Consider the following 12,876-nt stretch of genomic DNA (forward strand, 5'->3'; position numbering starts at 1 on the left):
TTTAGGAATTAAAGTATTCTTGACTTATGATGAACAGATTAAGTACGACCTTAATGACCCTCGTGTAGTAGATAGACTTTCAACTCCATTAACCAACCACACAAGTGTGGATGACACACACATCATTACTCCGAGCTTTGAGGTCGACGCCCTCCCAAACAAACAGGTCGATCTTGCCATACAAGGAAGGTAGAAGATAACATGACACCAATAAGTTGGATGAAGTACCCAAATGTATACAATCAGAAGATTTCTGTTGGATACTTGTCCATCCTGGGACCTTGGTCACTCAAATTCAAATTCAATTCAAATTCAAAGTTTATTCTCTATAAGGATTACAATGCTGAGTTTACAGAAATTTGGTTATTGTGTGGTTTACATGTAGTAAAATTGTGATTACAGAGTGTACCACTAGAACGCTTAGCATGGCTAGGCATTTCGGGCATACTTAGTTTTATTCTTAATTGTAAAATATTACAAATTATGAGGTAAGTTGGTATTATGGCTAAGTGACTAAATACTAGTTTATGAGTTTAGCAATGTGAATGCTTTTGTTTTGGCACAGTATATAGTTTCAGTATTGGAGCATCACAGGATTCATTATTTTAAGACTGAGATTAATATTTCTGTTTATGGTCAAATGAGTGAGTGATGAGTGATGCAAAAGAATGAGAACGCACGGTGTGCATTGCAAAGAAAATATGTCGCTGTTGATGATCAGAGAAAGGTGTCAGGTTAACTATTTGTTATAGTGTGTAGTGTTTAGTATAGTGTTGTGTTGTATAGTGCAGTGCTGTAATGTATAGTGTAGTGCTGTGTTGTGTAGTGTAGTGCTGTGTTGTGTAGTGTGTCGCGCTGTGTTGTGTAGTGCTGTGTAGTGCTGTGTTGCATAGTGATGTGTAGTGCTTCGTTGTGTGATATTTTATGTAGTGCTGTGTTGTGTAATGCTGTGTTAAGCACAAAACATAAGAAGGAACACTGCAACAGGCCTGCTGGCCCATGCGAGGCAGGTCCAATTCTCCCACCGGCTTAAGCCAATGCCTTAACCTAGTCAGGTCAGTCACATTCACTGTTGTGTAGTGCTGTGTTGTGTAGTGCTGTGTTGTGAAGTGCAGTGTTGTGTAGTGTTGTGTAGTGATGTGTTGTATAGTGATGTGTTGTGTAGTGATGTGTTGTATAGTGATGTGTTGTGTAGTGCTGTGTTGTGAAGTGCAGTGTTGTGTAGTGTTGTGTAGTGATGTGTTGTATAGTGATGTGTTGTGTAGTGATGTGTTGTATAGTGATGTGTTGTATAGTGATGTTGTATAGTGATGTGTTGTATAGTGATGTGTTGTATAGTGATGTGTTGTATAGTGATGTGTTGTATAGTGATGTGTTGTATAGTGATGTGTTGTATAGTGATGTGTTGTGTAGTGATGTGTTGTGTAGTGATGTGTTGTATAGTGATGTGTTGTATAGTGATGTGTTGTGTAGTGATGTGTTGTGTAGTGATGTGTTGTGAAGTGCAGTGTTGTGTAGTGTTGTGTAGTGATGTGTTGTATAGTGATGTGTTGTATAGTGATGTGTTGTATAGTGATGTGTTGTATAGTGATGTGTTGTATAGTGATGTGTTGTATAGTGATGTGTTGTATAGTGATGTGTTGTATAGTGATGTGTTGTATAGTGATGTGTTGTATAGTGATGTGTTGTATAGTGATGTGTTGTATAGTGATGTGTTGTGTAGTGATGTGTTGTGATGTGTTGTGTAGTGATGTGTTATATAGTGCTGTGTTGTGTACAGGACCTGGCAAGACATCAAGACTCAGTAAGTGCTGAAGGTAAAATAAGATATTAAAAGCTCACTTTTCTTCAAGATCATCCCCCAAGCCTGAACATACCACTGTATTAAATACAAACTTTTTTTTATATACTATTTATTTGAGACTAAATCACAGTAAGGAATATTAGTCACGTACTTACAACAGGGCAACAGAAAAAAAAATACAAATTTTCATCACTGCTTTATGTACTTTTTAATAAAAGTGTTATAACAGAAAAAATGCATATGTAAAAAAATATTGAAAACTATTTTTAATCACTCTACAAAAGATTATAAGATAAAATAAGATCTGATATTAACTCTACTGAAATTGTGATTTCTAGAGCATGTTTTTCAATATTGAAAGTCTTTTTTCCTACAGAAATCGATGTTTGCGGGCAATTTTTAAAATATTTTGATGAAATATAATTATTTGCACAAATCAAAACATCTTTTTTTTTGTACTTTCTAACATTGAAGATACATAGCATTTCAACATACATGAATCGAAGGATGCAAAGTAGTGATTTTATTGTTGTCTACTTATAACTTATTTACAAAGTGTCCTGCTACTTTTTTTTAATCACAATATTTGATCAAGTCTTCAAAGTCAATCTTGCATAATAAATTTGCTTGCAAGTTTAGCAGAGATAAATAACAAAAAGGCACAATACCGTGACTGGAACAATACACAAATAACCCGCACATAAAAGAGAGAAGCTTACGACGACGTTTCGGTCCGACTTGGACCATTGACAAAATCACACAGTGTGACTTTGTCAATGGTCCAAGTCGGACCGAAACGTCGTCGTAAGCTTCTCTCTTTTATGTGCGGGTTATTTGTGTTTAGCAGAGATAAGGCATCTAGCCTTATCTCTACTAAATATAGAAACATTTCCACCTCCATCTTCTCTTTCATCTCCGTCTCTTACATTTCCACCTACTCTTTCTCCTCCTCCATGTTCATCTATATTATTTCCTCTGTCATCTTCGCCTTCGCCCCCTCCTTTAGTTCCATCTCTATCTCTGTTTTCTTCACTTAACACATTACTTAATGCCACTGAAGTGTAAAAACACAACAGTCATTTAAGAAGCAGCTGGACAAGCTCGTTGCAAATGTTTTCTTGAACGTGACACTTAGCAGGAGCTGGTTGTGGCCAGCTGAGGAGGTCAGTAACTGCTGCTCGACAGTCACTTGAAAATGAGTCTCCTAGAACATAACAGGGCATTTCTACACTATGTTGCTGCAGGCTAGGGTGTACTATATTCTTCACTTTACCTGTGTTGCAGCAGGCTGTACTGAATTCTTCGTTGTGTTGCATCAGGCCCAAATGTATTCTTCACTATGTTGCAAAAGGCTCTACAACATTAATCACTGTGTTGCAGCAGGCTCTACAACATTGTTCGCTCCGTGTTGCAGCTGGCTCTATAACGTTATTCACTGCACTTTAGCAAGCTGTACGGTGTTATTCATTCCTAGACTGCGGCACTCTCCGCAGCATTTTTCACTCTGCGTTGCAGGATCTACAGTATTCCTCACAGCATCAACAGTAACCCAGAAGGATTCTTCAAATATGTTAAGGGAAATAAAACATAAAAGCAACGATAGGAACCCTTAACTGGTGATACAGGAAGAATAACAAAATAACAAAAGAGAGAGATCTCTTCAGTACTCAACGCAACCTTGAGTTCTGCATCTAGCTGAAAACAGCACTAGCATTCCTGGGTCGCAAATTATTAGAAATTATGGCATTAAAATATTCAGAGAAGCTGGATATTAACAAGTAGCGCAGACAAGGTGCCTACTGTAGTAAATAACAAAAATGTAGATAAATTGGTCCTTTTCCCTTTCCCAAAAGTGTACAGTGACTGATAAGATAAATCAGGTCAACAGATTCCGTTTTTAAAGAAAAAGTTTCGAGGAAATTTTTCAATATCTCAAGAAGATGAACTTTTTTTTCAGGGAATTCTGAGCAATCCATCATCATCCACTGCTCGAATTGCAGAGTCCTCGCTAGAACTTTCATCAGGAAGAACAACAGCAGACAAAGGGCCTGCAAAAGCATTGTTCCCATTACTGATATAAAGGACACAGTGGACAAGATCTAATAGTGAAGTGTTCTCTTAAACTGGATAATTTTTAACGTGTTATTAACAAGTGATGTACAATGTGCAAAGATAATCTTGTTCCCATTCCCTTTTCCAAGGGTTTCAGTTGATTGATAAGAGGAGTCATTCTAAAAGATTAACTTTTTAAAGCAATGGTATCGCGAAAATTATTCAAAATCCCAAGTAGACCAGAAATTTCATCAGGGAATTCTGAGCAATGTTATCATATTCCACTATTCGGTTGGCAGAGTCCTCGGGAGAACAATAATAATGGTCACCGGAAAAGGACAGATGAGATCTCCTAGTGAGGTGTTCTTTCACGGTAGATAATTTTTACCATGACAGTAATGAGTACAACTTGCAGACATGGGAATATGGGGCACAACCATCGTAATTCCAAATAGTCAGTCATCTTTCACAGACACCTTCCGGTATTCGGGCTGTATCAGTAGTACATCATGGGTTTGGTAAAGACGTTGAGCAAATATCCTTACGTCTCTTGCCCTGTTCTCATTGAAGTTAATAGGTACCCATATGTTAACCGACTGTCGAGTCGTATCTTTTGCGAAAGGTATAAGATTCCTTCGTAATGGCTAGGCTACGAAATGAGCTCTAATTGGGAAGCAGCCGTTAGGGTGTAAATAAAACAGTTTAAGAAAATAATCATATTGTACTTCCTCCTTTTATAATAAATGCCATTGTGTGCTTTTCTGTACGTCATAGAATAGTTTTCTCCAGTGTTTTCTAGGTGACAGTGTGACCGAAGAAAGTCGAAAGTTGGGAAAAACCATTCTTTAAACAGAATTAGATATATCTTATTAGACTGTAACTAATACTTTTCAAACGACAGCCTTGTATGCCCTCTTCTTGTACTTCTCCTCATACGCCACCTCATCTATCTCTATCACCTCCATATCCAACGTTTACATCTAATTCCTCTCTTCCTCCTTGTCCATCACTTTCTCCTCTTCAGCCTCCTCCTTCAATTACCCCCCATAATCATCTTCACCTCCATGCTGTTGCAGCAGCAAAAAAGGGGATTATTATTAAGAAATTTACACTTCGTTAAAGTTGACTAGTTGAAAGAGATTATCTACACAGCCACGAATGAACATTATACCTTTAAAAATTTTCATCTGTTTGTCTTTCAAATTTTCCCTGAACTTGTTTTTTATATAAGATATTTTATAAGCTCAGCATTTTTTTTTCAAACGTAAGTAAATGTCTAGCAAATACTCTTATTGATGATTAGGACACATGTGCAACAGTTGGGTATCTTTACTGTTGAAACGTTTTGCCTACACAGTAGGTTTCTTCAGTCAAATACAGAGGCAACAGGTAAAGTAGTGAAATGAAGATGTAATCAGTCCATCTATCTTTCTTCGTGTGTGTGTTAATCATTAGCTTGTCGATATTTTGTACCATTTTCAACACAAATACTAATACTATTATTAGTATTTATATTATTAGTGTTGTTTTGACTCGTATATTACTACTGCATTACAAAAAAAGTGGATGTAGTAATTAGTAACCCCAAACAGACACAGGAGAGAAAATATTTCACGATGCATTTGAGTCTTGAGAGACAATGTAAGCGTATTTTATGATCAATTATGACTGATTCCCAGGTCTTTCTCTGTTGCCTTCCAGGTACTGGTAGGTACATGGAGTTCCCTCCTGAAGGGAGAGTGAAGATACCTTGAAGGAACATATCGCGCTGGCAGCAACCGGGGTGAGTAAAAAAATTTTTGTACTTGAGAAGATTAGTGGCTTAAGCTATGTTTTCTATTCTGTATGTCCAGAGAGCGTTATGCAGTTAACTGGGATATAAATAAAAAAGGCACAATACCGTGGCTGGTGTGGGTGCCTCTGGGCTAATTTCATTCTACTTCCCATTTGGTGTACTAACCAGTGTTGTTACTGATTACATACCACTCGTTCGTGATTACAACAATATGTATATATACTGCTCGTGAAGGCTAGTGCACCAAATGGGGAGTAGAATTAAATTAGCTCAGAGGCACTCACACCACCATGTGTCCTCGGATCACGGTAAAACACCTAGCTCTGCTTGTGCGTGATTCTTGTAGGATTGAGTGATTCTGTGGGTTAGAGCGTCAGTGGTCAGCTGTTTTGGGGATTAGTGTGGAGGGTTACAAAGCCATGGCTTGCTTCCGCAGTGTTTTAAAATCTGAGGTTGGAGTGTTGAAGGAGGAAGTCCTGCTGAAGGTTCATCTCGATGGGTTTAGGACTGAGTGTGAGGTGGCTGGAGTGGTGGAGAGGAATGAGGCTACCAGCAGTGAGGTGCAGTCTGTCACTGCGAGAAGGCTGAAGGGGGGAGGACATAAAGGCTACCAGCAGTGAGGCGCAATCCAGCACCAGCACCTCCAGCATTGATTTGGAGAGTGGCAGCTGCTTTAAATAGAAAGTGGTTCACAGTTCAGGAAGAGGGAAGACTAACAGGAAAGATGTGAAGGTAGGGAATCGATTTTTTGTTCTCCAGGACGAGTGTACTTCAGTGGTTAGTGAAGTTAAAGATACCACTGGCTCCCCTGCTAATCAAGGTTATAGGAGATTCTCAGGTAAGATAAGGAGATTCTCAGGTAAGATATATGGACTGTGCTTTCTGTAACAGAGATAGAAAGGTCAGAAAGAGTGTGCCTACCAGGAGCTGGTGCTAGTGACATAGTCAGTAGGTTGGATAATATTCTGTTAGGTAATGGGAACAAGCCCATTATCTGTCTTAGTGCTGGTGGAAATGACATTGGGAAGGGCAGCAGACAGGAACTGCTGGAACTGAATTTTGCCTAGAAAGGGAATGGGCAGTGAATGGATGTCTAGGGCATTTGGTATAAATTGCTGGCTAGACAGGTACTGCAAGGAACTTGCAATCCCATTCATTGATAACTGGGACAAATTCTATGGCAAACGTGATATGTATGCAAGGGATGGGGTTCATCTCTCTTGGGCTGGAGTGGTTGCATTAACCAATTCGATTCAGGGGGTCATTGATGACTTTTCTAGGACTTTAAACTGATAGATTATAGAGGTATGGATGTTTGTGAGAAACAATCAGGCTGCAGTATTAGGGTTGAAAACAGCAGATATTACAGGAATACCCCAGGGATATGTTTAAAAGGAATATTCAAAACAGAGTTGATAGTAAAGGCAAAGTAATTGTTCAACAAACAAAGAGAGATAATAGAGGGGAAACGAGAGACTAGCTCCCTTAAGGTTTAATATACAAATAGTAGGAGTCTAAGAAATAAGATGGATGAGCTAAGATTACTTGCAAGTGCAGGTAACACAGATATTATTGCTATAACGGAGACCTGGTTCAACTTGAAGGATAGAGAAATGCCTTTTGAGTGCAACATGCAGGGTTATAAAGTATTCCACACTGATAGGGTCAACAGGAAGGGTGGTGGAGTGGCGATGTATGTCAGTGATAATTTAAATTGTTGTGTTAGACAGGATATAACATTAGAAACATCGGACACAGAATCTGTTTGGCTACAGTTTCTCGAAGGTCGTGAAAAATTAATTTTGGTTGTGATTTGTAAGCCCCCAAACCTTGTTAGAGAGTGCAGTAAGCTGCTATGGGATGAAATTCTTAAGGCATCTAGTTATGAAAATGTTGTGTTAATGGGAGATTTTAACTTTAGACAAACTGGAACAATGTGACAAGAAATCTTGAGTCTAGTGACTTTCTTGACATGGTTCAGCATTGCTTTCTAAAACAGTTTGTGACAAAACTAACTAGAGGAAACAACCTACGACTTTGTCCTTGCCAACAAAAAAATCACTAGTTAATAATCTTGAGGTTAATGATGAGCTTGGGGAAAGTGATCACAAATCACTTAGTTTCAATATATCATGGAATTACCCAGATAACTGCAATCAAGTTGTGTCCCAGATTTCCACTTGGCCGACTTCATGGGTATGAGAAATTACCTGGGTGGGCTAAATTGGGATGACCTGACTATGGGGCACGGAGATGGTGTTGGTTGCCAATATGACGTTTTTCAGAGCATAGTTCTAGCTTCCCAGACAACTTTTGTCCCGAGTAGGGAAATTAGATCTAACAAAAATGATCCCAGATGGATAAACATTAGATAAAACATTTTATTGGTCAAAAGAGACGAACATATAGGCGTATCAAAAGAGGGGATGGGCAGTTAAGAAATCAGTATATTCAATTAAAGAGATAAATAAAAAAAGGAATAAGATAAGCAAAAAGGGAATATGAGGCTAAAGTGGCAAGGGATTCGAAGACTAACCCAAAAGGGTTCTTATGCCCTGGCGCTCACTCGGCATAATGCCGTGACGAGCACTGTACTGTATGGAGACTAACGAGACATGACCAAGAATGCTGAGCACCTGTGCTGACCATCTAGAACAGTCTCTCACTCACCTCTACTATTTCTAACTAACATAATGCACCTTGTATTATTATTTCTCGAAGAAAAGAAATATGGAGTCCTAATCACCTAAAGAAAAACTCGAGCAAGGGTCAGAAAGATTAATAAACTCATAACAAAAGAATAGCATTTTGTTTGCGAGTATTCTTGCTGTAGTTGATCCGTTTAACCTCTCTACTATGTGGCACTAGATGTATCCACCAGTAATAATGTAGCCTGACATTACTGGTGCTTCAGATCGAGTATGACACTAGCAAAACTAAATAATCTTTAATTCCCTCTTATTTCTTATAATGATTACCTTCATGGCCAACCTCTGCCTGGTATTTAATATTAGAGGTGATTCTGTAAGCGCATTTACACACTGATATCATAAGTCTATTACACTAAAAGCTATATTAAATCCCATGATTCTTTCAGCTTTACGAGAAATTCAATTCTCTGGTGTTCTCAGGAAGACAGCGCTTATGCTTTTGGAAAATATATTTGTAGGTGTCTTAACTGACCACATAAACTTATTATTATTATAGTGCTGAACTTATAAGGTCACACATGATCTTATACAACGTTCATTTATATCTGATGAGAGTTCCTTTTGTCTGTCTTTCTACAGAACATAAAGTTCGAACTAGAATGAAGCACAGTCCTCAGTGCAACACTTGGAGTCATTATTAACGAAAGGTTTTGCCTACGCTTGATTTTTCATCTATTGAATACAGAGTGAAACCAGCCGCACAAGTACAGGGGTTCGTTAATAATGATGTTTAGTGTTGCCCATGTGTGTTGTTGATCAAACTGTCGGTAATGTTTGCCATCTATAATATGAATGCTGCTGGTGTCGTCCAGTCAATGTTCCTGAAAGTATGGCTACAATTCTTGGGCTATTTCACCTATACCTGTGACTAATTTTGAAGCCGAGCTGAAGAGGGATCCTTACTTATTCCCACAGACAAAAATAGCGAATAATTTTTAAAACATAATTAGCAACTTGACACCTGCAGAGTTCAGTAATATTCCGAAGCTTTCTTTATGGTGATTACACTGTAGCAAAATAAATGTAAAATACACTGAAGCAAAATGAATGTAGAATACACTTAACAGAAATGTAGAATACAGTGAAGCACAATAAATGTAGAATACATAATGGACAATAAATATAGACAGAATAGACCAGTTTAAAATAAAAATCGAAGTCACAGATAATCATTAAAGATTTAGCATACTAATACACAATAAATGTAGAATACACGCCTGAATAATAAATGTAACATGCACGGGTGAACAATAAATACAGAACATAGCAATGTATAATAAATAATTTATCATTTATGTAAATGCTGCCATTGATAATTTACTCGTTGAAATACCTTTAAATAATGTAATCGTGTAGCGACAGCTTTTCTTTAGGCTGATATTAGCGATTTGATAAATAAATCATTTAAGTCTTCATGGATATAGTAAACGAGATCAAACGATTAGTGGATGTTGTATAAATAGAAGATATGTGATCAGAGTCCCTGCTGAAAGATCATTTATTGCAGCTGAATATTCCCGAATATTCAGATTTAATCCAAGGATAGGAAGGGTAACTGCATTTGGATGGAGAGTGCTTCATCAAAATCAAAGCACTCCTCTTCCCCCACCACTAAAGAAGAGGATCGCACAGTGCTGTAGGTATTACACTGGTTTTATTGCACTTTTTTAGCTACTTAGTAAAAGATGTCAGTATTTTGGCCAGTCAGCGCAAAAGATGTCAGTATTTTGGCCAGTCAGCGCAAAAGATGTCAGTATTTTGGCCAGTCAGCGCAAAAGATGTCAGTATTTTGGCCAGTCAGCGCAATAAGTAGAAGCGACCAGCGCTTGTTCTCGGCTGCCATTCGAGTTGACCTTGTATCAGACTACACACACTGCACAAAATACTGATATGTCCATGTGTTGGTGCAATTACATATTTATATGAGGAACATGTGCAACACTAGTACATTTATTAAAGAAGAGACGTTTGCTGTTGTGGAACTTTTTAATCCAATGGATTGAATAGGATCCCACGAGTGATATGTCTCCTCAATAAATATCCTAATGCTACATGTGTCTTGGTAACATATCGGAATCTGATATCATCTTTTACTCAGGTTCCAGATGTCAGTGACATCTGGAACGTATTTTAATCACGGATTGTGTTTTCTTCCTTACTTAGTCGAAGTGATTAAATGTATACCTTCGTAAAGGAATCATGGATTATGTATAGAGACTTGAGTTCCATAGATCTAATTATCTTATGTCTACTAGAGGCAACTAAAATAGGAGATATTTAGCTTCTAATTCGTTCCATACTTGTTTAACGGCGCTTGTGTTGTGTTGTTCTTTATCTTATTTCTTTATTTCTCGCGCCCTATTATTCCTTACCCTTTTCTCTTAGCCAAACGTTATTCATATCTTGACTTGTTATATTTTCATGTTCCGGTTTGTAAAGTCCACTTTCTTCTTACATTCATGTATATTTTAATCTTTCTTTTCATTAATATTCGTCAAATCTTTGTTTACAAGTGTTTTGTAGTGCCTTTTTTCTATCATTTTTTTTTCTACGAATATCATTTTTTCTAGTTTCATTAGTGTGTTCATTGGAACGTAAATTAGACTGTAGAACTTACAAATACATTATCCAAGGTGATGATCAAGACACATCTATGATGTACTAAAAGTTATCGTTTCAGTTTATAGATAAGCAAAAACTCTTCTGAAGAACTTTATGCATATCCGAACAAAAACATAAATTTATGAACGGAAGTTATAATTCGAAAGCCTAACATAATCCTACGATAGAATCATAGAGATTAAATAGGTAAATGAAGGGTAGACTTAAGTCTACCCTTTATTTCAGAGTACTGGATGTCAGAGCACAAGGAAGTATACATGAAAGATTAAAATACTTCGTATATATTAGAACCACAGCAGTCATGTGCAAATGTGAACAATGAGTTTTCACAAGATTTCGTTCTGGAACTCAAAAATCTTCCGAGTATATTTAAATGACCTTCACGGAGAACTTGAATAGTAGTTGGTTTTATTCGTTTATGACATGACGCCAAGAAAGAGAATACAAGTCAATGAACACAATCAAAATCTTGAAGAAGACCAAAGACATTTATAGCAATAGGAGGAAAAGTGGCTACTGAAATTCATCAACTGTGAATGCGATGGGATGAAACACTGAAAATAATTGAGCCCATTCATAACATAAACGCAGTCGAAATAGTGAGAGATATTTACCACCAGGTTAGTATCTTAAGAAATTACGACAAAAGTTTTTAGGATACTAGAAGGGAAGAAAAAGATAACTTTTAAAGAATGTAAAACTGACAAAAGAAAAGATACATTTTAGCACGAGTTAAGGAAGAACCAGGAGGACAATAATGAAAAACGATTACCCAAACACTGAAGAATACCCAGACACTGAAGAATACCCAGACACTGAAGAGTGCGTAAACACAGATGAACCAAAGGGATGTTAGGAAATATTTCTTAGGTCTCAGAATGGTCGGTAAGTGGGACGACCAGAACAGCAAAAGGATAGAGGCAGGATGTACACATTGCCTTAAGAACAGGCATGATAGAGCTCAAGCAGCCAGGAAAGATTGAACAAAGTGGCGACTAGTTGAGAGGTGGGTCCAGGAGGTGAGATTCGACCCTTGCAACCACAAAAAGCTGAAAACAAAAGAGTAAAACACACACAAAAACTCACACTCATTCACACATGCACAGACTCAAGCACGCACATGGAACGACAGGTAATTCTGTGAGGAGCTGAACAGACGATTTAAATAGGTGTTCTATATACAAACCTAGGAAGAGTAGAGAGTCGTAGGGAATGAGTACATCAACAAGTACTGAACACTATAACGAAGAAAAAATGAAGACACTTTTGTGTGAGCTGGATAACTCTAATGAATCTGTTAAGTATGACACTGGATTCTGTAAAATAGTTCCAAGGCACCGTTCAAGCCACTAGCTGGTTCACACTCCAACAGCCCCTCAAATTACAAAAAAAACAACGCCTCCATTTACTCCTATCTAACACGCTCAAACAAGGCTGTTGAATGGTCAAGCCCCTAGCAATCAAAACCTTAACCCAGTCCCTCCAACCTTTCCTGGATTAACCCCTACCCCTCCTTCCCGCCACCCTAGATTCATGCTCCCTCCTAGTAATCCAATTTTGCTCCTTCTCTAAATGTTTAAACCACCTCAATAATCCTTGCTTTGATCTCAGAAATATTAATTTTCGCAACTCCATACTGCCTCAACTCCAAACTCCGAATTCTCTTCATGACATTCACCCAGCACATTTCCCTCAAACATTCCATCTCTACTGCCTTCAGCCTCCTCTCTGCAACGTTTTAAACCCATGCTTCATAGCAGTACAACATTGTTAGTACGACCAAACTTTGGAACATTCACTTTTTACGTCAATAGATGAAGTTCTTTGTCTCCACACATGCCTCGATGAGCCACTTATATTTTTTTCCCTTCGTCATTTCTATGGTTCTATTT

The sequence above is a fragment of the Cherax quadricarinatus genome, chromosome 5, assembly GCF_038502225.1.
Source record: "Cherax quadricarinatus isolate ZL_2023a chromosome 5, ASM3850222v1, whole genome shotgun sequence".
In the NCBI taxonomy this organism is placed as follows: domain Eukaryota; kingdom Metazoa; phylum Arthropoda; class Malacostraca; order Decapoda; family Parastacidae; genus Cherax; species Cherax quadricarinatus.